Source organism: Lynx canadensis, chromosome X (assembly GCF_007474595.2).
Source record: "Lynx canadensis isolate LIC74 chromosome X, mLynCan4.pri.v2, whole genome shotgun sequence".
NCBI lineage: Eukaryota > Metazoa > Chordata > Mammalia > Carnivora > Felidae > Lynx > Lynx canadensis.
Window position 1 is genome coordinate 100443872 of NC_044321.2, and position 27466 is coordinate 100471337.

Consider the following 27466-nt stretch of genomic DNA (forward strand, 5'->3'; position numbering starts at 1 on the left):
TGACTATTGGCCAGAGTCTTCAAGTTACTCATTAGAAGAAGGCCTCAGTTCCACAAAGTGTCTGGATAAGTGAATGTCTTCATAACATAGCATCTGGTGTTCTTGAGAATGAGTGATCTGAGAGAGAGAGAAAGAGGAAAAAGGAGGGTAAGAGGGACAGAGAGAGAGAGAGAGAGAGATGGAAAGAGGGAGAGTGTAGAAGAAAGAGACTGAGATAGAACCTGAAGTGCTTTTTATGAATAATCTTCAACTCATGCAGTGTTTTATTTTATTTTTATTTTATATGTTATTTTATTTTTATATGTTATTTTATTTGTATCACTAACTCTAAGTCACACTCAAGGGGAGGGAAATTAGACACTGCCTCTTGAAATGAGGAAGGTCAAAGATCTTGTGGGCATATCTTAAAACCACCACATTATTAGTCACTTGTCCCTCTTGGTCATTCTTCTTAGTCATTGAGAAAGCCACTTGAACAGGTGATTTTATTTCTCTGTGGCTTCAATAGCAGCTATGGTAGTAGGTACCTATAGATTGTTCCAATGATCTCTTTAATTCTTAATATTATTGTATACTTGATTAACAGTGCTTCCAAATAGAATTTTTAATGTTCTTTCTTGTATGTTCACAGCCACATTCAAATCAGTCACTTGTATCTATTTTCCAGGAAATGTTTTATCCGTTCTGTGTTTGGTTCCTAACATGGGTGTTGAGTATGACATTTCCTCATCCTACCAGTGGTTTTCTGTTTCACTAACATCTTTTCTGGTAACATTATGGATTAGATCTTGGTATTGAGCAGGAGGCTATTATATATGGCAAAAGGATAAGTGGAGCACTGAACTTACAGTAATTCATTCTGTAAATAAATGTTTAATAAAGTTAATAGTATTATTTTATGAAGACGTAAAAGCATACTGTGAGTAGTTGTTTGACTTACATAACCCAGAAAAGCTACAAAATCATATAGATTTTGGGCACCTGGGTAGCTCAGTCAGTGAAGGATCCGACTTCAGCTCAGGTCATGATCTCACAGTTCGTGGGTTCGAGCCCCGTGTCGGGCTCTGTGCTGAAAGCTCAGAGACTGGAGTCTGCTTCGGATTCTGTGTTTCCCTCTCTCTCTCTGCCCCTCCCCTGCTCACATTCTGTTTCTGTCTCAAAAAATAAATAAACACTTAAAAATTAAAAAATATATAGATTTTGTCTAGAAGGGAACATGGGAATGTGTAGCCCAACCTTTTACATTTACAGATGCAGAAATGGAGTAACTTATTTTCTGGGTTAAAGAGCTTTGTAGATTATAGCAAAACATTTTGTGCAGATAGGAAGGCACCAAATTATTTTTAACTAGCTGATGATAATGGCGAATTCCAGACTGTCATCAAGACTTAGGATAAAACCACTAATATTGGCTATCTTGTCTTTTTTTTTAGATGGTTATTATTATTTTCAATGTGACTGGGGGATATAATTCTTATTTAACTTATTGCATAAATCATCAATTATATTCTGCTTGAAAGATGACAATTCTATGGTTGTTTTGCATTTAAGAGTTAGTGTGCTATAGTATTTTCATATTTACTGTCTTTATTTGCACAGAGATCTGAGCAATAGGGCAAAGTGTACTACGTATTTTTTTTTTATTAGAAAACAGAGGTCCAGTTAAGGGACCTTAGCTTTTTCTCTTTCCACTAATCCATGCTTTTGTCTTTGTCTATAAGTTATATATAGTATATTTACTGATTTATGTTCTTATTCCTTAAAAGATTTAAGATGGCTTATAAAATTCATAAAACACAAAAGGGTTGAAACAAAAAGTAAGGAAGATGAATCAGGGCAAAATAAATATAAACTTAGAAAAATAAAACAAAGCCAGGGGTGATATAAATACAGACAATTAGTGCCACAATGTCAGTTAAGTTGCTGGAAGTGGGCCAAACATTTACTTCTGAGCTTCCTAACATTTAATGCAAAGATAGACACATGATTCACAGTGAACAGAAGATGAAAATAAACCAGTTTCATAAAGAAATACAATCACTAAGACATGAGAATATTTCCCAATGCATTGTTTATAGGGAAGATGCTATATAATATGAACAGTGTCCTCAATATCTTTACAGTAAATACAGTGAAGCATTTCATAAGATTCTTCCTTTTAAGCTCCTTTAAGATAAAACAATGACATCAATAAATACATTTTATATGAATCCTAAGTAATATGATTGAAGAATATTATTCCCTGATGGTCCAGCTTAATCTGAGGACATATTTTTGGTGAATAGAGAAATAAATGGTTTGCTTAACTTGTAGGCAATTCTCTAAAATCCCTATTTTGCTTAATCATTTTTAAAATAAATATTGGGACACTTGGGTGGCTCTGTCGGCTAAGCATCTGACTTCGGCTGAGGTCATGATCTTGGGATTTGTGAGTTTGGGCCCCACGTCAGGCTCTGTGCTGACAGGTCAGAGCCTGGAGCCTGCTTCGGATTCTGTGTCTTCCCCTCTCTCAGCCCCTCCCCTGCTCATGCTCTGTCTCTCTCTGTCTCTCAATAATAAATAAACAGTAAATTTTTTTAAAAAATAAAATAAATACTGATTTGGAATAGGTCTGAGGTATATAACATTAAGTGTGGTAATAACTAAGTATAGACGCATAAACTTTAGAAATCCATAGGGCATGGAAATGAGTTCTTATCAAGTAAAGAAGCTGAATGAGAGTTTGAAAAGACCCTTTCACCTCAGAAGAGGTGGTTTGAGAGTTGGCAAGGTCAATATGTACTGCTTTGGGTTCAGCTGTGGCACACAGATTCACAGATAATCAAAGTCCCAAAATTTGATACCATATGCAACAGTGCTCATCTGGAAGAAGGAAAGCTCAGTAAATTACCCATAATACATCTAAAATCAAGAGACATAACTTTCCAATTAACTTTCTAGTATAAACTGGTTGCAAAATATATAGTAGGGGATCAAAATAAGTTAACCAATTAGATGGTTTTATTAGTTACAAGTTAGTTAAATGCTAGAGGATATTTACTAAAAATTAAGACTAGTTTTTGAATACTGGAAGCCATTTTGGTAATCATTAGCTAGGAGTGGCCCTTGTCTATTAAGCCCATATTTCATAAGTTTTCAGTCTTCTTTTTCCCTTCTGACATATCACCTTACCTCTTTGCCTCTATGGCCCATTCCATCAATGACACTCTGTTAATATTCTTACTTTTTTAAATCCAGTCTTCCTTATATTGTACCATCCTGTTAAATATAACTTTGGCTGAATGCACCTATTTATCTTTTTGGAATCTATAGAGGGAGACTGCATGCTATTAAGAAAAAAAAAGTTTGCAAACTATTGTCAATTTTAGAATATGATCTTGGGAGGAAATGGAATAAGGATGGAGTACATAAGGTATTTAGAGCCTTGGGAATGGGAATGTTCTGTTTCTTGACCTGTAAACATGTAGGTTGATAATCTTAATATTTTCATTATGTTTAATTCAGTTTTCTGTATAGGTGATGTATATTAATCAGGTTCTCCAGAGAAACAGAACCAATGGAATGTGTAAATATATAGAAAGAGATTAATTGATTGATTGATTTTAAGTGGCTCATAAAATTGGAGAGGCTTAGTGAATCCAAAATCTGATGGGGGAGGTTGGCAGGCTGGAGACCCAGAAAAGAGCTGATGTTGCAGATGAAGTCTGAAGAGTCTGCTGGAGAATTCACTCTTGATCAGCGGAAAGTCAGCCTTTTGTTCTGTTTAGACCTTCAGTGGATTGGATGAGGCCCATCCACATTATGGAGGGCAATTTGCTTTAGTAAAAGTCCACTGATTTAAATGTAAATCTTATCCAAAAATATTCTCTCAGAAATATCCAGCCAAGTTGACACAAAATTGACTACCACAGATGGGATGTTACATGATAAAATATTTACATCAATCACTTGTTTTTCAGAGGGGCCCTCAATGGTACCTGACAATATTTCTACACTCCTCCAGTCAACTTTCTTCCATTCTGTACAACAGCTATTTCAAAACTTTTTCAGTCTCTTTTACAGTTGATTATCTCCTGCCTATTTCACAGAGAAAATGAACACCATTAAATTATCTCTCCCCATCTGATGCCTCACTGCTACCAAATCAGAAATTATATCTGCATGCACACCCTTTTTGAGAGAAGTGGTATCCTTCCTTCCTTTCAAAGCTAACCATCTCACCTGTGATCTGAGTTCCATCCTTTCTTATCTTGGTAGGATTATTTCCTCTCTTGGAAATAATTCCTTGAAATAATTCCAATTCTTGGAGAATTGGTGTGGGAGAGGTTGGGCTTCAATTCAAATAAACAAATTATCTGCAGCATTTAAGTGACACTTTCATTATACTATAAAATGTCACTCTTGTGCCACTGATTTGTTTTGTGACTTTAGACAACTTTTGTTTCTCTTGACCTCAGTCTTTTCATTTTCAAAATGATGGAGATGGGTTAGATACTTTTTCTGCTTCATTCTAAAGCTAATATGCTATGTTTCTATGATTCTTTTAAAATATATTTTAGTGATAAGTGATTATAGCATTTAAAATCATATTTTCCCTCTTAGCAATTCATTATTTTATGACTCTTCCTACATGCTATTTTATCATGTTATATATTTTCCTCCTACTGGGAAATATTTCTCCTCCTTTGGTGTAACCATCATTTCCAATCTATCATTTCACCTAATGTTCTCTACTATAATATCCAGACTTACTCCTTCCCAGTGTTTACAGTTTGTCATGGTAACATGCATCTTAACCTCCCTTTCAGGCTGTGGGAGTTCAGCCATTTTTTATTGATGTTTTCTTAGATTTTGTCTGATAATCCAGAGGAATATCACACTTACTTTTAAGTGTCACAGAAAATAGATTTCAAGCCTAATAGAATCCCTGTCTTTCTATAACTCCTTACTATATTCTGTTCATCTGTAAAATGTAATAGTTGACTTTTGCTGAAATTGTCATTAAAATAAACTGGTAGATGTGTCTTTACTGTTTATCTTATGATGAATACTTACACAGTTTTCAGCTCTGTATTCTTTTAAGTGTTCTAAATCAAAATAACCTGAAAATGACAACTGCAACAAAGAAATACATTAGTTTTAGCATAATCTTTTAGATTAATATTTATAAAAATGGACAAACTTCAGATTCTACTATCAAAGTATATTAATATTAGATAGGATTGACTCATTTTCTATAATAGCTGAATATGCATGTGTATAATTTATCATGATCCGGGTCACTTTCTATCAGAGACACCCATCTCTCAATTATTTTGTATTTTATTTTCTTAGGTCTATGAATTCATTGTTTCAATTATCATTTGGTTAAGCTGCATCTTTCACATATTAATAAATCTATTAGGCCAGATATGCAATCAGTATGGTAATCAACTAATGTTACTTTGGAGTCACTGCTTTCATGTAAACCATTTTATTTCTAAGAGGCCCGTATTAAAATGCAGATGCATCTTGGACAAATTATACTTTGGTGATGATGACCATGGATTGGTTATTTTTGTTACCTGTCAGTGATCAAATGGAACATCTGCTGAGGGAAGCAGGGACATATAAGTGCTGGCTATGGAACTTCACCCAAGTGAAGGAGGGAAGAATAGAAACAGTATAGGAAAGGATGTTGGGAATTGAGGAGCATTATGGATGCATCAAGGTCCCAGAGATAAGAGGTGGGATTACTATATGAACTATACTCAAAGATTTTGCTAAAAATTTTCTCCAATATGAATTCTCAAGTCTAAAACAAAAGCTCAGGACATTGTTTAATACTTCTTGCTAGTGGTCATTTAAAAATCATGTTTCATCTGCTCAGATTACCAGATGTAAAATGGAGTCCTAAAATTTTTAAGCTACCCTTGAGATTGTTGCATTTCTTTTAGAACAGAAGTCAAAGAGCATATTAAATCTCAGCCAAAGACAATAAGAACTGAGACCATCATGTTTTAGATATTTTTATTCACAGATCATGTACTTTTCATTGACAAGGGTGAGAGGGATATTTGGCAATAAATGTTTACCTTATAAAAAACTGCACTAATATTCAAACTTTACGTAATCATGATATTTCTAAGTGGTAAAAAAAAAAAACCTCTGATGAGAGAAATCAGGAAATAAAACTAATGTCTGATATTCATATACTGCCCTCTCTGAGAGACAAAAGCACTTTGAGCAAAGGGTTTCATTTACAATCAAAATTATCAATGCTAATTATGTGCCTTATGGATGGTTCTATTTTTATTTTTTTACCTTCAACATAAGATGCTATAATAGTTGTCATTAACTCTTTGCTGATTCACTATTTTTTTCTCTTTGAAAATTTAAAATAGCTATGGAAAATCAAATAATCTTATCTCATATCCTAACAAACAATAATATTGTTTAGGTCCATCACTAAAATAATTTTGATGCATAAGGGTCATTACATTAAAGTAGGAAAATGGACTTAGGTCACACAATTTTTAAAGCAGTGTGTGCATTCAAATATTGATTACTTTAGTGCAAACTTAGTAACCTAATATTGTGGGAAGATGATGAAGGTTGAACACCAAGAGTACCATGAATTTGTCTTACTAGAACTTAGCTCAGTTTCTCAGCCTTAGCGCTACTGATGTTTTGGGTCAGATTCCTTGTTGTGGGGGACTGTCTTATGTATTGCAGGATATTTAGCAATGTTCATGGTATTTACCCACTAATGCTAGTAGTATACCAGTAGTATATCCCCAAACAAAAATATCTCCAGATAGTGTTGAATGTGCAAAATTTCTCCCAGTTGAGAAGCACTGGCTTAGCTGACTAAGCTGACCAGTGACTTAGCTGAACCATCTGAACCACCAACCTAATCCTTCCTTCACTAAGGACTATGATGTCCTCTGTGTATTATTTCTTCTGAGTATTTAAATTTACATATTTTTATAGCAATGTTTTTAAGTGGTCTTAGGCTGAATCACATATGGCTTTTTTTTCTCTATATAAATTACATTGGTTTTAGGTATGTGGAAGATTTATTTTCTAATCTCTTCAAAATACATAATACAGTGCTTTGTGTCAAATAGGACCATCAAAAATGTTGTTTGACATTAATAATTGGTAGTCTTGGGAGATGTAGTGTTGTTTTTCTCCGCTTAGTTCAGAGTATTTTACTATTCTATTTATTTAATAAATAAGATACTTCCTGAAAATACAGCCCAGGCTGCAGTTCTAGAAATAACTTTTAGTTTATGAGGTCTTAAAATAAAAATACACCTTAAATTGATTTCAAAGTTTTTGCTCTGAGCAAACCTGTGTCCTACATAAAAAAATCATGAATAAATTAAGTATTATGATACAGCCACTAATCAATTTTCAGTCATTTTCATCTTATAAAACTAAACTAAAATAAAATAAAAAAAATCTTGCTCTGATTTCTCTATTGATATATCCTGACCTTATCATAGATTCTTTAGCCATTTTAAAAGCTTTCAGCGCAAAGGGCTTGGCTCACAGTCTGGAGAGGAGAAAGCTGACAAGTTAATCAAGCAGACGGATGATGTGGTGGCTACAATAAAAAAGGTCAAAATCATGCATTATTTCTTGAAATGTATCTACTGATTTGATGATAATGTCAAGTTCAAATCTTAAAAGCCATTTAATAGAGTACAAAAAGAATTTTTCTTAGGGCAAAGAAATTTTGACCTCATAAAGTGAAGTCTGTGACCTATTTCAACTGTTGATCAGAAGTCATTTTATTCACTTGTTAATTCATTCACTCTTTCATCCATCCATCCATCCACCCATCCATCTATCAATTTTATCCTTTCATCCATTCAATATTTATTAGACACTTACTACCTTTCTTGGTACTGGAGAAACCGTGTAAAAAAAAATCATGTTTACTGCCCGTGAATAGCATATTGTCTAGATCAATATTTCCCAATACATGTTCAGAGGAATAATAGTCCTATTAGATACTAGTTATTCACTCCATGTTAATATTTTTACTCATTTTCTGAAATAATTAAAAGAAATCTCAGTTTTCTAATATAGAAACTAGTTTTTTTTTTTTGCATGAGGAGATCTTAACATAAAGTATTTTAATATTGACCTTGAAAAATGAGAGGGTCCCGTAAATATCTGGTATAAAAGTATAAAGTTATGATGCAAATCTAATGACACTGCAATTTAGTTGGTTGTTTTCCAACTTGTTTGTGGTACAGAAACCACTTAATGTAGGAAGGAAACATGACCTTACTGAAACAATCTGAGAAATTCACTTCTCAGAATAGACACCTGTGTGGATGACTGTAGCAAAGTGGATTTCAAAAGAACTGTAGCTTCTTTCTGAAAATGAAGGCAAAGTCAGCCATTTGTAATTCATTAAAGTCAGATTTCAAAGGTTCACTTACACTTTGGAAAGTGGTAAAATGGGCCAAATCTTAATCAACGACAGTCATGATAAACATACCATTTTATAAAAAATTATAGTGGGATGAGGAAAGTATTAGAAAATATATTATTTCTTTGTGTGAAGAATATTATTTTGGTAAGTGCTTATCAACTAGCATAGAGTTGGAGATAAAGTCTTAATTTTGTGTCTTTACATTAGGTCAGTAGTTCACTTTCATTTGTACATATTTGTTGATGTATACAAAAGAGGTTAGCAGATTAGCTCAAAGTAATTTTAAGGATGAATTCATGTTTCACACAGGTATATACACAACACATAAAATCGTTAATACTGTGGATGGTTAAACTTCAAAAGTTCAGAAATTCCCTTCTCATCGGCAGTTAGATGAGCCTGATATTGATTAGGAGTTTATCTATATGGTTTCTTATCTGGAACTGTTGTAAACTCAAATTTTATTTATATAAGGTGAATGAAAATGGGAAATGTCTAGTGTTATGGGATTCTACTGGTGTTGGGGGGGTGGAAACTGGTGTTTTCAGGCACATTAATTGACAATATTAAGTGTTATGTAGAATTCGGCCCTTCAAAAATAAAACCATTTTTGTTATGCTAGTGCTTATGGTGAATAAAATATATTTCTGTCTCTTTAACGACACCAGAAACTGTACCTGGTTGAAAACGGTCTGTTTTAATTGTGTTCCTAGATTTCTAATTTGTAAGACTGCTCCATACTAGTAGTTCATGGCTGTGAACACTAAGCAATTACTTTTCATATAAGACCTCAGAATGATATAGTAAACAATGGAACTATGGAGAATCATTCATATTGGAACATTTTAATTTTTTTCTCATACTGACAAATGACCTTATTAAGTAGAATGGAAGTAAAGCAGATGTTATATTCTTGTCACTCTTCCCAAAATATCAGTCTAGGTATTAATATTCATAAGTAAGCATTTTTAGATATAATTTGTTTTTATTTAAGATTTCAAATTTATCTTACTTTAGATTATACTTGTAGCAATGTTTTTGCACCAAAGTCAATAAGGGTAAGGGAAGATAAGACAACACTGGGACTGTCCTTGACTATCTAGGACCTATGTTTATTATAATTACAGTAAGCAACAGTATAGTGTAAGTTGCAATGTTGATTGAAGGTTTACTATATGCCAAGGATGGTGCATTATCTTTCTTAATGCTCAAAAGAAATTTGTGAGGTAGATATTATTTTTATCTCCTTTTTACTTGGAGATGTTAAGTACCTTGCCCCAGCTCTTGAAGATAGTAAGTTTTTTTGGATTTGGATCCAAAAAACAAAAGTTGTTTTTTTTTGGATTTGGATCAAAATTGTTCTGACTTCAAAACTCAAGCTCTTGACTACTAGGTAATAGTGCCTCTTTGAGAATCCTTAGCTAATATGGATTGAAAAAGTGGCTTAGAATCATAAAATTATTTAGACTATAGTTATAAAAGAGCACTTAATTAGCTGGTGGGTCATTACTGATACTACTCATGAACATTCTCAGATGAAGCAGTATGATTTTGTGGAAAGAAACCAAATAAGTAACCTGTAGTGGGCATACAAATGTTCACCAAGATCTCTGATTATCCTTTTGGGCACATGCCTCACTGAAGTTAGATATAGTCATATGACTTGCTTTATCCAATGAAATAAGAGAAGTGACTTGTGCCATTTCTGGGTAATAGTATTTAAAGGCTGGTGCGAGAGTTTCCATATTGTCTTTTCTTGCTATAGTAATTGGGAAAGCATGTGTTTGTCAGCATGGGGGTGAGGAAGAAAGACCAAAGAATCATGGAACATTGAATGACCAAATAGAGGTCAGATTCCATGGAGACTGTCCCAGACTCAAACTGGACTTTGTGCAAGTAAGAAATAAATTTTTAATGTTAGGCCCCCAAGATATTGGTACATAACCTAAACTCATCTAATCTGATTGAAACATATTCACACCACATGTGTTCTATATTTGGCCCTGATTTTAAGATCAGTGAAAATAAGCCATTAACTTCTATTAGTCTTAGTTTTTTGTTTAAAATTATGATTTCTAGTCTATGCCTTCCTCTTGAGATTTTGGGGGCAGATCACATGGTCACATGAAAGAACATATATGAAAGCCTTTTATAAACTGCAAGGAAATATTTATTATAACTAAAGTAGGAATGACGGTTTCTTCTTCATGTTTACTATGTAGTGAATAGTGTTCAGTGATAAGGCTGATTTTTTCAAAAGTTAGGGTTAGAAGACAAAATGTATGTTTTGGATTGCTGACAACACATTAAAATTTGAATGCACACATTGATGAATTTCAGGAGAAAAAATTAGTTGCTTAATACAACATAGGCAATAAGAGGATATGCACAACTATGATAGGAATTGTACAAGGAGTTACAGTGTATTCTATAAATAAACAAAACCCAAGGATGACAACAATGAGAGCTATTCATTTTAAAAACAATATTTTTTAAATAGTTATAGCTAAACACTTAAGACTATTAATAACCTTTACATTGTGTTTAGCATTTCTGAGATTTCTTACAAGTTCTCATTGTCAAGGATGTGAGATCCACACTTTAAGTAAATATTGGGAGCAGGGAGACCAATTGCCAGAAATTGAAATGAAGTACAAACAGACAAGAGTTAAACTTCAGCTTGTTTTTCTGTCCTGTCTTCCAACAGTCTGAGGGGTATTAGACAGCTCCAAATGGAGAAAAAAAATGGCCTTTAATAGTTTAGTACCCATAAACCCCAGAAGTGTTAAAGTGTTACCATGAACATGATATGCTGTGTAAGCAGAGATGAATCACAATCTCTATAATTTGAGTCTCTATAGCTGAGCATCATATATTTAATTTCTTAAAATCACTTCTATTAAGGCATAAGGCTACTTTAACATGTACTCGCAAAATCCCAAATAATATATATGGATACGTCTACCTTCAAGAGGTGGAGGTTATTCCCTTTACCACTAGTGTTAACTGGACATAGCGACTTATTTCACAAGAGTAAAGAACAGGGAGACTGAGAAACAATAACTTTATCATAGAGCAACCTGGTAAACACTACCTTAAAAAAAGCGGTCAAGATTAATATGACCAGTGATGTCACGTAACTCTTGATACGAGGTAATGAGAAGGGCACTTTTCCTCTGTAGTATTCTTCCCACAAACTCATAATCCTAGTATAATCATGAGAAAAAAAACCAGAATGGCCAAATAGGGATACATTCTACAAAATATATAACCAGTTTTCAAAATTGTCAGTCACAAAAACTATGCAAAGACTGAGAAATTGTCAAAGGCCAGAGTTAGACTAAGGAGACAGGGAAACTACAGACAACGTGGTATCCTAGATAAGATCCTGGAACAGAAAAAGGATTCTGGAACAGAAAAAGAACATAGAGGAAAAAAACTGGTAAGATGTTAATAAAGTCTGTAGTTTAGTTAATAATGATGTAGCAATGTTTAAATTTTTTTTTCTTCCAAGTGTTTATTTATGTTAGTTAACATATAGTGTAACATTAGTTTCAGATGTAGAATTTACTGATTCAACACTTAAAACACCCAGTGCTCATTTCAATAAGTGTACTCCTTAATCCCCATCACCTATTTAACCCATCCCTCCCAAACACCTCCCCTCTGGTAATCATCTGTTTGTTCTCTATAGTTAAGTGTTTATTTCTTGGTTTACCTCTCTTTTCTTTTCTTCTTATGTTCATTTGTTTCTTAAATTCCACATATGAGTGAAATCACGTTATTTGTCTTCCTCTGACTGGCTTATTTTGCTTCGCATGATACTCTCTAGCTCTATCCACGTCATTGCAAATTGCAAGATTTCATTCTTTTTATGGCTGAGTAATATTCCATTGTATATATACCACATCTTTATCCATTCATCAGTTGATGGACACTTGGGCTTTTTCCATAATTTGGCTATTGTTGAAAGCACTGCTATAAACATCAGGGTGCACATATCCCTTTGAATCAGTATTTTTGTATCCTTTGTGTAAATACATATTATTGCAATTGCTGGATCATAGGGTAGTTCTATTTGTAACTTTTTGAGGAATCTCCATATTGTTTTTCAGAGCGGCTGCACCAGTTTGCATTCTCACGAGCAGTGTAAAAGTGTTCTCCTCTTTCCACATTCTCTCCAACCCTTGTTGTGTCCTGTGTTATTAATTTTAGCCATTCTGACTGTTGTGAGGTGATGTCTTGTAGTTTTGATTTGTATTTCTCTGATAATGAGTGACATTGAACATCCTCTTTTCATGTCTCTGTATGCCTTTTTTGGAAAAATGTCTTTTCAGGTCTTCTACCCATGTTTAACTGGATTATTTGGTCTTTGGGTGTTGAGCTTTTTTTTTTTTTTTTAAGTTTCTTTATTTTGAGAGAGAGAGAGAGAAAGAGAGAGCGAGTGTGTGTGAACACGTGCAAGCAGGGAAGGGGCAGAGAGAGAGAGGGAGAACTTGAGAATCCCAAGCAGCTCTGCACTGAGTGTGGAGTCCAATGCAGGGCTTGAACTCACTGTGAGATTATGACCTAAGCCGAAAGCAAGAGTTGAACACTTAACCACCTGAGCCACCCAGGCGCCCCTGGGTGTTGAGTTTTATAAGTTCTATATATATTTTAGATACTGATCCTTTCTCATATATGTCAGTTGCAAATATCTTCTCCCATTCTGAAGGTTGCCTTTTAGTTTTGTTCATTGTTTCCTTCACTGTGCAGAGGATTTATATTTTGATGAAATCCCAATAGTTTATTTCTGATTCTGTTTCCCTTGGCTCCAAAGGCACATCTGTTAAGAAGTTACTATGACCACTGTCAAAGAGGATACTTCCTGTTTTATACTCTAGAATTTTAATGGGTTCCTGTTTCACATTTAGGTCTTTACTCATTTTTAATTTATTTTTCTGTTTGGTGTAAGAAAGTGGTCTAGCTTCATTCTTCTGTGTGTTACTGTCCAGTTTTCCCAAAACCATCTGTTGAAGAGAATGTCTTTTTTCTTTTTTTAAATGTTTATTTATTTTTGAGAGAGACAGAGAGAGCGCGAGCAAGGGAGGGGCAGAGAGAGAGGGAGACACAGAATCTGAAGCAGGCTCTGAGCTGTCAGCACAGAGCCAGACGCGGGGCTGGAACTCAGTAACTGTGAGATCATGACATGAGCCAAAGTCAGACGCTGAACTGAGCCACCCAGGCACCCCACTGAACCACCCAGGCACCCCGAGAATGTCTTTTCTAATCAATATTCTCTCCTTCTCTGTTGAAGATTGATTGACCATATAGTTTTCATTTTTTTTTCTGAGTTTTCTATTCTGTCCCATTGATCTATGTGTCTATTTTTTTTTTTTTAAATTTTTTTTTTTCAACGTTTATTTATTTTTGGGACAGAGAGAGACAGAGCATGAACGGGGGAGGGGCAGAGAGAGAGGGAGACACAGAATTGGAAACAGGCTCCAGTCTCTGAGCCATCAGCCCAGAGCCTGACGCGGGGCTCGAACTCACGGACCGCGAGATCGTGACCTGGCTGAAGTCGGACGCTTAACCGACTGCGCCACCCAGGCGCCCCTATGTGTCTATTTTTGTGCCAGTACCATACTGTCTTCATCACTACAACTTTGTAATATAACTTGACATCTGGAATTGTGATACTTTTTATTTCTTTTTGCTGCCTGATTGCTGAGGCTAGGACTTCCAGTATTTTGTTAAATAACCATGCTGAAAGTGGACATCCCTGTCTTGATTCTGACTGTACAGGAAAACCTCTCAGTTCTTCCCCATTGAGGATGATAGTAGCTGCGGGTTCTAAATATATGGCCTTTATTATGTTGGGGTATGTTCCTTCTAACCCTATGTTATTGAGGGTTTTTATCATTGAATAGATACTGTATTTTGTCAAATGCTTTTTAGGCATCTGTTGAAATGATCCTATGGTTCTCATCCTTTCTTTTATTAATTTGGTGTATCACAGGGCACCTGGGTGGCTCAGTCAGTTAAGTGTCCAACCCTTGATTTCAGCTCAGGTCATGATATTTTGGTTTCATAGGTTCAAGTCCCATGTTGGGCTTTATGCCGACAATGCAGAGCCTGTTTGGGATTCTCTCTCTCTCTTTCTCTCTGCCCCTCTCCTGCTCATGCTGTCTCTGTCTCTCTCAAAAATAAATAGACTTAAATTTAAAAAAAAATTGGCGTATCACATTGTTAATTTGCTAATTTTTAACCACCCTTACAGCCCAGGAATAAATCCCACTTGATCATGGTGAATGGTTCTTTTAATGTATTGTTGCAATCGATTTGCTAGTATTTTATTGAGAATTTTTGCATCCATGTTTATCAGGGATATTGGCCTGTAGTTCTCTTTTTTAGTGGAGTCTTGGTCTGTTTATGGTATCAGGGTAATGCTGGCCTCAGAATGGATTTGGAAGTTTTCCTTCTTTTCTAATTTTTGAAATAGTTTGAGAAGACTAGATATTAACTCTTTAAATGTTTGGTGGAATTCCTCTGTGAAGCCATCTGGTCCTGGACTTTTGTTTGTTAGGAGGTTTTTTTTTTAAGTTTATTTATTTATTTTGAGGGGGAGAGAGAGAGAGAGAGAGAGAGAGAAAGAGAAAGAGAAAGCGAGGGAGTGAGCATACAAGCTGGGGAGGGGCAGAGAGAGAGGAAAAGAGAGAATCCCAAAGCAGGCTCCACACTGTCAGTACAGAGCGAGATGTGGGGCTCAAATTCAGGAACCTTGAGATCATGACCTGGGACGAAATTAAGAGTCATGCTCAGCCGACTGAGCCACCCAGGTACCTAGCCCATGTCTTTTGATTGGACCTTTTAGTCCATTTACATTCAGAGTAATCATTGATAGATGTGTATTTAGTGCCACTTTATTACTTGTTTTGTTATTGTTACTGTAGATTTTCTCTGTTCCTTTCTTGTCCTTGTCACTTTTGGTCTATCCTTTCCACTCAGAGAGTCCCCTTTAATATTTCTTGCAGGGCTGGTTTTGTGGTCATGAACTCCTTTAGTTTTTGTTTGTCTGGGAAACTCTTTATATTTCCTTCTATTATGAATCATAGCCTTGCTGCTCTCAGGGAAGCACTCTGGGAAGAGCGAATAATCTCCCCCCTGTGCATCACAGGCATTTTTCAGATGGCTGTTTTCATGTTGTCTGCCTCTGGGTAGTTTGTCTTCTCTCCAGGAGCACTGCTGTGCCTTCTGGCCTCTATCTCAGCTAAGCCTGCTGACTTTTAAAACTCTACGCTCTAGGGACTTGGTGTGGACAGGGGCCTGTGCTGGTATTCTGGGGGAGGATCTCCTGGCCCTGGGATTTAGGGAGGAGTGACTGAGAAGGGTAGTCCGGACAGACTGCATGGGGGTGTGGGACGTGGAGCAAGCAGGCTAAACAGCCAATGTTAGGGCCAAGCTGCCCTCCTTAGGTGGCTCTGCATTTATGTTGGTGGAGGGTGGGAAATGGGCCCCCCCCCAGTGCTCCCCACTTTGGCCACTGGAGAGGGATCTCTGTGAATGCTACCTCTCGGACTGTGTTCCAAGAAGAGTGAATAATCTCCCCGTGTGCCACAGGCATTCCTCAGGTAGCACCCTCTGGGCCCAGGGCTGTTTGCCTGCCTTCTTAGCCAGAGCAGGGCAGTGCCCTCAGGGCTCTAACCCAGCCTAGTCCACCTACCTTTAAAACTCCAGTCTTTCTTTCTTTCTTTCTTTCTTTCTTTCTTTCTTTCTTTCTTTCTTTCTTTCTTTCCTTATTTTTTTAATATATGAAATTTATTGTCAAATTGGTTTCCATACAACACCCAGTGCTCATCCCAAAAGATGCCCTCTTCAATGCCCATCACCTACCCTCCCCTCCCTCCCACCTCCCCATCAACCCTCAGTTTGTTCTCAGTTTTTAAGAGTCTCTTATGCTTTGGCTCTCTCCCACTCTAACCTCTTTTTTTTTTTTTCCTTCCCCTTCCCCATGGGTTTCTGTTAAGTTTCTCAGGATCCACATAAGAGTGAAAACATATGGTATCTGTCTTTCTCTGTATGGTTATTTCACTTAGCATCACACGTTGCTTCAAAGGGCAATTTTTCATTCTTTCTTATTGTCACATAGTACTCCATTGTGTATATGAACTCCAGTCTTTAAAAACTCACAAAAGTCGGCTCCTCTCATTTTCCTGGCTAATGGCTTTCTTTGGGGAAGTGTTCTCCTTGTGCATTCCCCTGTGTGGCCTCTCGTGCACCTTTCTCTGTGACCAGGGCTCCCTCCCCCTCTACCTTGTCCTGCATTGCTTTGGTTTGGTTTGTCACCCAAAGCTCATCTCTGCACTTCCTATCTTCCTCAGTGTGACCTCTTCCTTCTCTCTAGTTGTGGAGTTTGTTCTGTCAGTCCTGAGGTCAATTTCTTGGGTATTCAGAATGATTTGATAGTTATCTACTTGTGTTCAAGGGACAAGATGAGCCTAGGGTCCTCCTACTCTGCCACCATCTTAGCGCCCTCTCTAAATTTTAGTTTGGACAAATGCATCATAATAATGAAGATGATAACAGTATGGGAAAATGAAACCAAGTAAAATATATATGGTAACTCTGTTGTATTAAGGTTCTACAGAGAAACAGAACTAAAAGGCTACTATATGTATATGTATATGTATATATATATATATATATATAATATATATATATATATATAAAATATATATATATATATATTTGTATATGTATATATATCTATGTGTATATATCTATATGTATATATGTAGTTTAGTAGTATATAATATAGTATATAGTAGTAGTATAGTTTAGTTCCAGTCCAGGTCCGAAGGTATAAAAAGAAAAAACCCTTATAATGTCCCAGCCCAAGGCAGTGAGAAAGGAGGAAATACCCTCTTATTCAAGGGAGGGTCAGCCTTTTTGTTCTATTCAGGCCTTCAAATGATTGAATGGATTTCACCAACCTAAGGGAGCACAATATGCTTTATTCAGTCTACAGATTAAAAAGTTAATCTCATCCAGAAACACTCTCATAGACATAGCTAGAATAATGTTTGAACAAATGTCTGGACATCCATGGCCCAGTCATGTTGATACACAAAATTGACCATCACATCCCTATACTAAACTTTTTAGTTTTTCTATAAATCTAAAATCATTCCCAAATAAAAATTCATCTAAAAAATCTATCTAGAATGTTTGTTTTAGTTATGGTTATGCAGGGATCAACTTGGACAACTGCTATAAATCCCTTCTAGGTGGCACTTGGATACAAATGAATAACAAGTGTCCTCAAATCTTCGTAGGGTCCTTGAGGAGTTGACTTGAAGTGAGGGCAGGACTTGATGGTATTCATCTCTATATCTCATACAGCAGATCCTTGACAAATATTTTTGGAATGAGTTGACATTATCACCTCATAATAAAAAGTTTCAAATTTAATTTTCATGGAAATGCCGTAGGGAACTTTCTCTCAACTTCCTTGCAGTTGAAACAGTTCTTCAGAGGAGGCTCTTAGAAGGGTTAAAAAAATACCCTTAAATATCAAGTGGAACAACGAAGAAGCAAGTGGCTGCAAATCACTCCTGGGGGTCTTCCAACATACAAAGGCTGTTCAAACTGTGCCCCCATGTTTTATGATGTCAGCAAGGGCCTTCTCAGTGAATGATTACAACCTTGTATTTATTCACTATCCATCTTTTATCTTATAATGCAATTGCTGTTCCAAGTTGTAAATTTGAACATTCTCATCAAAGGATTAACCTAGAGTCCTGTGGATGTATGATTTTCCATGTTACTGTAGGATCTTATCACAAAGCACAGTCTTTAACATTCTCACATTGGAGTTCAGAGGCATATATGCGTGAAGCCTTTTGGGAGAGGGTTCATAGATGTTTATTTTGAAATTCAAATGTGCAGGAATGTCAGCTTCTCTCTGGCTTTATTCTAAAACTGTAGTTAAATGTATACATATATATATTTTACCTTTTAAAAAATCTTATTTATTTTGAGAGAAAGAGAGGGTGTGAGCAGGGGGAGCAGAGAGAGAGAGAGAGAGAGAGAGAGAGAGAGAGAGAGAGAGAATCTCACACAGGCTCTGCATTGCCAGCACAGAGCCTGACCTGGGGCTCAAACTCATGAACTTTGAGATCATGACCTGAGCCGAAATCAAGAGTCAGACGCTTAACTGACTGAGCCACCCACGTACCCCAAAACTGCAAGTAAATATTAAATGAATGTCAGCAAGAAAGACAGAATGTATAGTCTCAAATCCTGAGTTTAAGGCACGTAGAACATGAATTGTTATAATATTTTCCCATGGTTTTATCTTAATTTGAAGTAGCTTCAAGTATACAAAATTATAGCCTTTAATATAAAATTTTTATTTTGAACACAGTGTTTAAAAATTTTATTCGTAAAGTAGATCTGTATTTAAGTTATTGAAATTGAAATAAGAAAAGAATAAAGAAAAAGGAAGGAGACTGAGAAAAAGAAGTTCAATGATATAGGATAAAGTATCAAGTTGGGGAGGAGAGAGGGCAGGACACAAGTGAGTAGTGTTATTTTCACTGAGTTTTGCCAAAGGAAATAAAACTCACACTCTTCTGGAAACAGTCCTCAGGATAAAGGCAGACAACTGCAGACAATTCACTGATCCACCAGCCCAAAGAAGGGAGGGTTTTGCAGTTTACCCACTTAATCACACTGCTGAGGAACCTCTTGTCTAGATTATTATCATAACTGGGGTTGTTGTTGAGTCTTACACCCATGTTTGAAGTGGTAAATAGGAATTCTTACAGGGATCTGGACACATTCTGGCCGTGAGAAGAGACCTCCCTCTTTCTCACCCCAGTTCCATTTTAGAGAATTCAGATGACCTCATTACCATCTGTGATGGTTAATTTTGTGTCACTTAGGCTAGGCCCAGTTATTTAATCAAATACTAATCTAGGTTTTGCTGTGAAGGTGTTTTTCCCATGTGGTTAACAGCTACAATCAGTTGACTTTAGGTAAAGGAGATTACGCTTGATAATATAGATCTCATCCAATCAGTTTAAGGCCTTACGAGCAAAAACTGAGGTTTCCTGGAGAAAAAGAAATTCTTCCTCAAGACTGCAGAATTAACTCTTGCTTGAATTTCTAATCAGTTGGCCTGCCTGAGAGCTTTCATACTTGCCAGTTCCTACAATTGTATAAGCCAGTTCCATAGAAATAAATCATATATTTCCCTATTCATTTTTTTTCTGCGGAATCCTGACTGATACACTATCCTTACCCCTAAGTTTTTAAATGAAGTTAAAACTAAGTAGAATATAATTATAATAATGGGAGCAATCAGTAAAATTACATATAATAATCTTCTCTTTGTGCTCTTTAGCCTTGTCATCAGTTTGGTGAATAGCTGGTCAATGAAATTAGGAAAGCTGGTTTCAAAACTGCATGAAGTAGAAAATTCTTAATTTAATATTTCCTGATTCTAATTAGAATGATTGATGGAGGTGTTGCATAATCACATAGAACTGGTCAGAATTTAGAAGTGCCTTTCCTTTGAAAGTCATGTGGTCTACAAGTGGGAAAAATGTAAATTCTCTCAAAATCCTTAAATATTTTGAAGATACATATATTTCTCATATCACTATACTATATATAGCAGAATTGACAACATTTTTTGTAATGATAAGTATATGGCTACTGGGCACTGAAAATGTGGCTAGTATGAGATTTTATCATTTAATAATTTTACATTGCTAGTGTCCCTTGTAATTCATCAATATGATGGTGTGCTCTCTATAGGGAATTCCTTTGAGGTACACATACAAAGTTAGCTTTTTTATCTGAGTTGAGATAACTTGTATTTAGAGTATTTTTTATGTCTAAGGTAACACCCATCTAAAATAAACAAGTATATCTTGTCATAACTTACCTAGTTTTTACAAATAATTATATATGCATAACAATTTCAGTGCTCGATATCATTACCACTAGACAGACTTTTGGGGGACTTTGAAGTACAAAATAATAAACCATTATTTAGACTAAGGATAAGGTGGTTTAAGTATGTTGGGATCATTCAAGCTCTGAAAGGTATTATTCTTTTACTAAGGAGAAGAAAACACAACCTTCAGCTGAAGCAACTTCTTACAAGGTGTACTTTGGGCCTTTGAGTATAGCCATGAACTCTCTTCTTTCATATTTTCTCATTTGGAAATGAGTCTCCCAGATTAGCCATATTATCACAGTGGAGATGTTGAGAATTTAGGAAGAAATAGTTCCCCCAAACTTGTCCGTGTAAGTCTAACTACAAATTAAATTATAGAGGAACATTTACACGGAGAATCATCTGAACCAATGACAAAGCCACAGCTTGAGGTATGCCTGGGTATTCACATTCAAGAATAAATTGCTTCTTTGGAGCAGGCTTTTTTTTTTCCCCAAATAGGGACAAACCCAAATGAATTTATGAGAACAATGGACACTTGCAGAAATTCTGAGATGTATGGTGGTTGCAAATATGATTCTTTCTCAACTTGTCTGAGCCCAAGGTACAGATTTTGAATAATCAAGTGGAATTTCTGGAAACTTCCTGAAGCATTCCCAAACAGGATTTTAAGAATTCAAGGCCATTTGTAGCTTTCTTTTGTATGAGTGTAAATCTTCCTAGAACGATCCAGTCTGTTTTCTAACTCATGTAACTTTTCTCAGTTTAGATTCATTCAACATTGGTTAAATGCATATTGTATGTTCAGGAGGGAAAAAAAGTATAAGTATGTATTTTTAGAAGTTTCTTGTATCTCTGTCCTAACTAACTTTTACAGAATAATTAATAGCTCTTTGAAGGCAATGGCTGGATCCATTGTTTAATAGGTAACCTAAGCTCTCCATACACTGCAATATTTATTTGTTGACAAAAGAAGGCTACAAAGAAGTGAATTTGGTGATAATCAGGGTTTCTTGGCTAAATGTGGAAGACTTCATTGATATCAACTCACCATATGGAATAGGGATTAAGCTTGTCCTTATTTAGATTTAACTCCCTTTGACTACATATAAGGTTGTCACTGAATAAAAACCTCAAAATTATCCTTTTGTGATTAATCTCTCTTTGGGAAAAAAAATCACATCATAAAGTATTTTACCCACCTTCCTACCTACTATTCCTTTTTTCCATTTTGGGGCATAGAACAAGATAGAGTTAATGGTACTGTTGGGAATAAGGGAATCAGATATTTAATGCTTTTCACTTTATTTCAAATGACCCTTCAAATGTCTGCTATGGGAATGAAACTCATCATTCTGTGAGGGTAATACAGGAAATATTTTATCTCAGTTGCAAACAAAGTCCCCCCCTGGCACAGGACTTTTAAAATCTTTGGCATTAAACCTCCTGAAACCCATCTGTGTTGAAAATTAATTTTTTGCTTTGGGGCATATTATATTTACATATTTTTTTTATTTCACAATATTTAATCTAGTGAGAAAATAGCTTCTTAGGCCAAGCATAGAATCCAACTCAAAGGACACAAGGTGAGGAAATCTCTGCAATGTAAAACCACAACCGAGTATATTATTTGTAATAGTCATCATTTTAAAACACCAAGTACATGGTGATTTCCTCATTTTTCATTGTTTTATTATCTATATGAAACGTACTTAATAAAATGAGTTGAATTTCAATGAAAAATTGATGAAACTAAACTATGCATACAATTATGTATTCAAAATTCCTCCTTTCAGTAGGCAACTCTGTAATCCACAAGTTGGTCAGAAAAGCAATGTCCATGATTTTGCCTTTTTTCTGAATTGAATAAGGCTGCACTGAAGAATGCTTATCTGCTCTCTTTTTCTGTAGCGGTGTTGTTTTAAACCTGTGGTTTTCGGCAGAAGGTGCTTTTGTCCCATAGGGGATATTTCTTTTGGTAATTTCTGGAGGAAATTTTAGTTGTCATGATTGGGGAAGGTAGGGTGCTGCTGGCATTTACTGAACAGAGGCAAAGGATGCTGCTAAACATCCTAAAAGGCACAGGACATCCCCACAGAACAGAGAATTATCTAAGTGCAAATTGTCAGAAGTGCCAAGGGTGAGAAAAAAAAGGTTCAAAGCAGAAAATTTCATCCAAAAGGAAACTGAATTTCTGACAAACAATTGTACCACACATTTCTGTATTCAAATGCTAGGTCCTTTCATAAGATGACTCATAGAATTCTTTTTCTTCAAAGTTTTATTTAAATTCCAGGTAGTTAATATACAATGTAATATTAGTTTCAGGTGTACACTGTAGAGATTCAATACTTCCATAAATTGCTGATCACAACAAGTGCACTCCTTAATCCCCATCAAGTATTTAAACCCATCCTCCCACCCATCTCCCCTCTGGTAACCATCAGTTTGTTCTCTAGAGTGAAGTCTGTTTCTTGGCTTGCCTCTCTCTCTCTCTCTCTCTCTTCCCCCCCACCCCCTTGCTTGTTTGCTTTGTTTCTTAGATTCTGCATCTAAGTGAAATAATATGGTATCTATGTTTCTCTAACTGAATTATTTTGCTTACATAATACTCTCTAGTTCCATCCATGTCATTGCAAATGGCAGGATTTCATTCTTTTTACGGATGACTAATATTCCAGTGTGTGTGTGTGTGTGTGTGTGTGTGTGTGTGTGTGTGTGTGTGTCTGTACACCACTTTATTCATTCACCAGTCAAGGGACACTTGGGCTGTTTCCATAATTTGGCTATCGTAGACAATACTGCTATAAACATCAGGGTGCATGTATCCTTTTGAATAAGTATTTTTGAATTCTTTGGGTAAATATCTAGTAGTGCAATTGCTGAATCGTAGGGTAGTTCTATTTTTAACTTTTTGAGGAACCTCCATTCTGTTTTCCAGAGTGGCTGTGTTAGTTTGCATTCCCACCAACAGTGCATGGGGGATCCCCCTTCTCCACATCCTCACCAGCACCTGTTGATTTTTGTGTTGATTTTAGCCATGCTGACAGGTGTGAGGTGATATCTCACTGTAGTTTTGGTTTGTATTTTCCTAGTGGTCAGTGATGTTGATCATATTTTCATTGTCTATTGGTCATCTGAAGTTCTTTGAAAAAATATCTATCATGTCTTCTGTTCGTTTTTTAACTAGATTATTTGTTTTTTGGGTGTTGAGTTATATAAGTTCATTTGGATACTTTTGGATACTAACATTTTGGATACTAACCCTTTATCAGATATGTCACTTGCAAATATCTTCTCCCATTCCACAGGTTGCCTTTTAGTTTTGTTGATTGTTTCCTTTGCTGTGCAGAAGCCCTTTATTTTGATTAAGTCCCAATAGTTAATTTTTGCTTCTGTTTCCCTTGCCTCAGTAGGCATATTTAGTAACAAGTTGCTATGGCTGTTCTCAAAGAGCTTATTACCTGTATCCTCCTCTAGGATTTTTAATGGTTTTGTGTCTCTCATATATAGGTCTTTTATCAATTTTGAACTTATTTTTGTGTATGGTGTAAGAAAGTGATCTAGTCTCAATTTTTTGCATGTTGCTGTCCTGTTTCCCCAGCACCATTTGTTGAAGAGATTGTCTTATCCACATTGGATATTCTTTTCTGCTTTGTTGAAAATTAATTGACCATATAGTTGTTGGTCCATTTTGGGGGTAGGGGTTCTATTCTGTTCTATTGATCTATGTGTCTGTTTTTGTGCCAGTACCATACTGGCTTGATCACTGCAGCTTTGTAATATAACTTGAAGTCCAGAATTGTGATGGATGCCTCCTATTTTGCTGTTCCTTTTCAAGGTAGTTTGGTTATTCAGGGCCTTTGTGGCTCCATACAAATTTTAGGATTGGTTGTTCAAGTTCTGTGAAAAATGCTGTTGGTGTTTTGATAGGGATTGCATTAAATATGAAGATTGCTTTGTGTAGTATAGACATTTTAATAACATTTGTTCTTCCAGTCCATGAGTATGGAATGTCTTTCCATTTCTTTATGTCATCTTCAATTTCTTTCTTCATGGTTTTATAATTTTGAGAGTACAGGTCTTTCACCACTTTGGGTGTGTTTATTCCTGGGCATCTTATTGATCTTGGTGCAGTTGTAAATGGGATTACTCCTTGATTCTCTTTCTGCTGCCTCTATATTGGTATATAGAAATGCAACAGATTTCTGTACATTGATTTGGTATCCTGCACCTTTACTAAATTCGCCTATCTGTTCTAGCAGCTTTTTCTTTTTTCTTTTTGGTAGATGCTTTGGGATTTTCTATATAACATACCATGTCATCTGCAAATAGTGAAAGTTTTACTTCTTTCTTGCCAATTTGGATGTCTTTTATTTCCTTCTGTTGTCTGATAGCTGTGGCAAGAGTTCCAGTACTATGTTAAGTAACATTGGTGAGAGTGGACATCCTGTCTTATTCCTGATCATAGAGGAAAAGCTCTCAGTTTTTCCCCATTGAGGATGATCTTAATTGTGGGTTTTTAATATATGACCTTTACTGTATTGAATGAAGTATATTCACTCTAAAACTACTTTGTTGAGGGTTTTTATCACGAATGGATGTTGTACTTTGTCAAGTGCTTTTTCTGCATCTATTGAAATAATTATATGGTTCTTATCCTTTCTTTTATTATTGTGATATATGATGTTGGTTGACTTGCAGATATTGTACTGCCCTTGCAATCCAGGAATAAATCCCACTTGATCATGGTGAATCATTCGTTTAATGTATTGTCGGATTTGGTTTGCTGGTATTTCACTGAGCATTTTTGCATCCATGTTCCTCAGGGATATTGTTCTGTAGTCCTCTTTTTTAGTGGAGTCTTTATCTGGCTTTTGTGTCAGGGTAATGCTGGCCTCATGGAATAAATTTGGAAGTTTTCCTTCCATTTCTATTTTTTGTAATAGTTTGAGAATAGGTATTAACTTTTTCAGTTTTTGGTAGAATTTGCCTGCGAAGTCAATTGGCCCTGGATTTTTGTTTATTGGTAAGGTTTTTGATTACTGACTCAATTTCTTTGCTGGTTATTGGTTTGTTCAAGTGTTCTATTTCTTCCTGTTTCAGTTTTGGTGGTTTATGTTTCTAAGAATTTATCCATTTCTTCCAGGACTTCCAATTTGGAAGTTTTTCATAATATGCTTTTATAATTATTTGTATTTATGTCATGTTGGTTGTTATTTTTCTTCTTGTTTGTGATTTTATTTATTTGGGACCTTCTTGTTTTATTTCTGATAAGTCTGGCTAGAGGCTTATCAATTTTATTAATTTTTTTTCAAAGACTCAGCTCCTGGTGTTGTTGATCTCTTCTATTGTTTCTTTTGTTTGTTTGTTTGTTTGTTTGTTTTAGTTTCTGTATCATTTATTTCTGCTCTTATCTTTATTACTTCCTTATGTGGGCTTTAGGCTTGTTTGTTGTTCCTTTTCTAGATCCTTTAGGTGTAAGGCCAGATTGAGATTTTTCTTGCTTCTTGATGTAGGCCTCTATTGCTATATAATTCCTTCTTATAACCGCTTTTGCTGTGTCTGAAAAGTTTTGGATCATTGTATTACCATTTTCATTTGTTTTCTTATATTTTTAAATTTCTTCTTTGATTTCTTGCTTGACTCGTTGATTGTTTACAATCATGTGTTTTAACCTCCATTTATCTGTGGTCTTTTGAAATCTTTTCTTGTGGTTGACTTCAAGTTAAATAGTGTTGTGGTCAGAAAAGGTACATGGTGTGATTTCAGTCTTTTTGTATTTGTTGAGGCCTGTTTTGTGACCAATATGTGATTTATTTTGTTGAATGTTCCATGTGCACTTGAAAAGAATGTGTATTCTGCTGCTTTAGGATGGAATGTTCTGAATATCTTTTAAGTCCATCTGGTCCACTGTGTCCTTTAAAGTCATTGTTTCCTTGTCAGTTTTCTGTTTAGATGATCTGTTCAATGATGTAAGTGGGGTATTAAAGTCTCATCATTATTGTCTTATTATCAATTATTTCCTTTCTGTTTGTTATTAATTGTTTTATATATTTGGGGGTCTCATGTTGGATGCCTAAGTATTTACAATTATTATATCTTCTTTTAGATTGTGTCTCCTTTATGATTATGTAAATGTGCTCTTTTGTCTCTTTTTGCAGTCTTTGTTTTAAAGTCTATTTTGTCCAATATAGTATTACTACTCTGGCTTTCTTTTACACTCATTTGCATGATAAATGTTTCTCCATCCCCTCACTTTCAATATGCAAGTGTCTTTAGGGCTGAAATGAGTCTCTTGTACACAGCATATAGATGGGTCTTGTTTTTTTTTTTTAAATCCATTCTGACCCTATATCTTTTGATTATAGCATTTAGTCCCTTTACATTCAAAGTAATTATTGATAAGATATGTATTTATTGCCATTTTATTACTTGTTTTGTCTTTGTTTCTGGACATTTTCTCTGATGCTTTTTTTGTCTTTGTTTCTTTTGGTCTTTCCATTGTATTTAGAAACTCCTTTAATATTTCTTGCAGAACTGGTTTCATGGTCATGAACTCCTTTAGTTTTGTTCATGTAGGAGAAACTCTTTATCTCTCTTTCTATTCTGAGTGATAGCCTTGTGGGATAAAGTATTCTTGGCTGCAGAATTTTCCCATTTAGCACTTTGAATATATAATGGCACTCCCTTCTGGCTTGCCACATTTCTGTTGAGAAATTTTCAGCTTGCCTTATGGTTTTCCCGTGTAAGTTAAGGACTTCATTTGTCTTGTTGCTTTTAAGATTTTTTCTTTATCACTATATATTGCAAATTTAATTGCAGTATTTTTTGGTGTTGACCTGCTTTTGTTGGTTTTGATGGGAGTTCTCTGCCTCATGGATGTAGGTGTCTGTTTCCTTCCCCAGATTAGGGAAGTTTTCAACTATTATTTCTTCAAATAAATTTTCCACCCCCTTTTTCTTCCATGTTCTTCTGGGACTCCTATAATAGGCATATTATTATGTTTCTCATAATAATGAGAAATGGAGTCATTGAGTTGCCTAAGTCTATTTTCCTGGTGCACAATTCTTCTGTCTCTCTTTTGT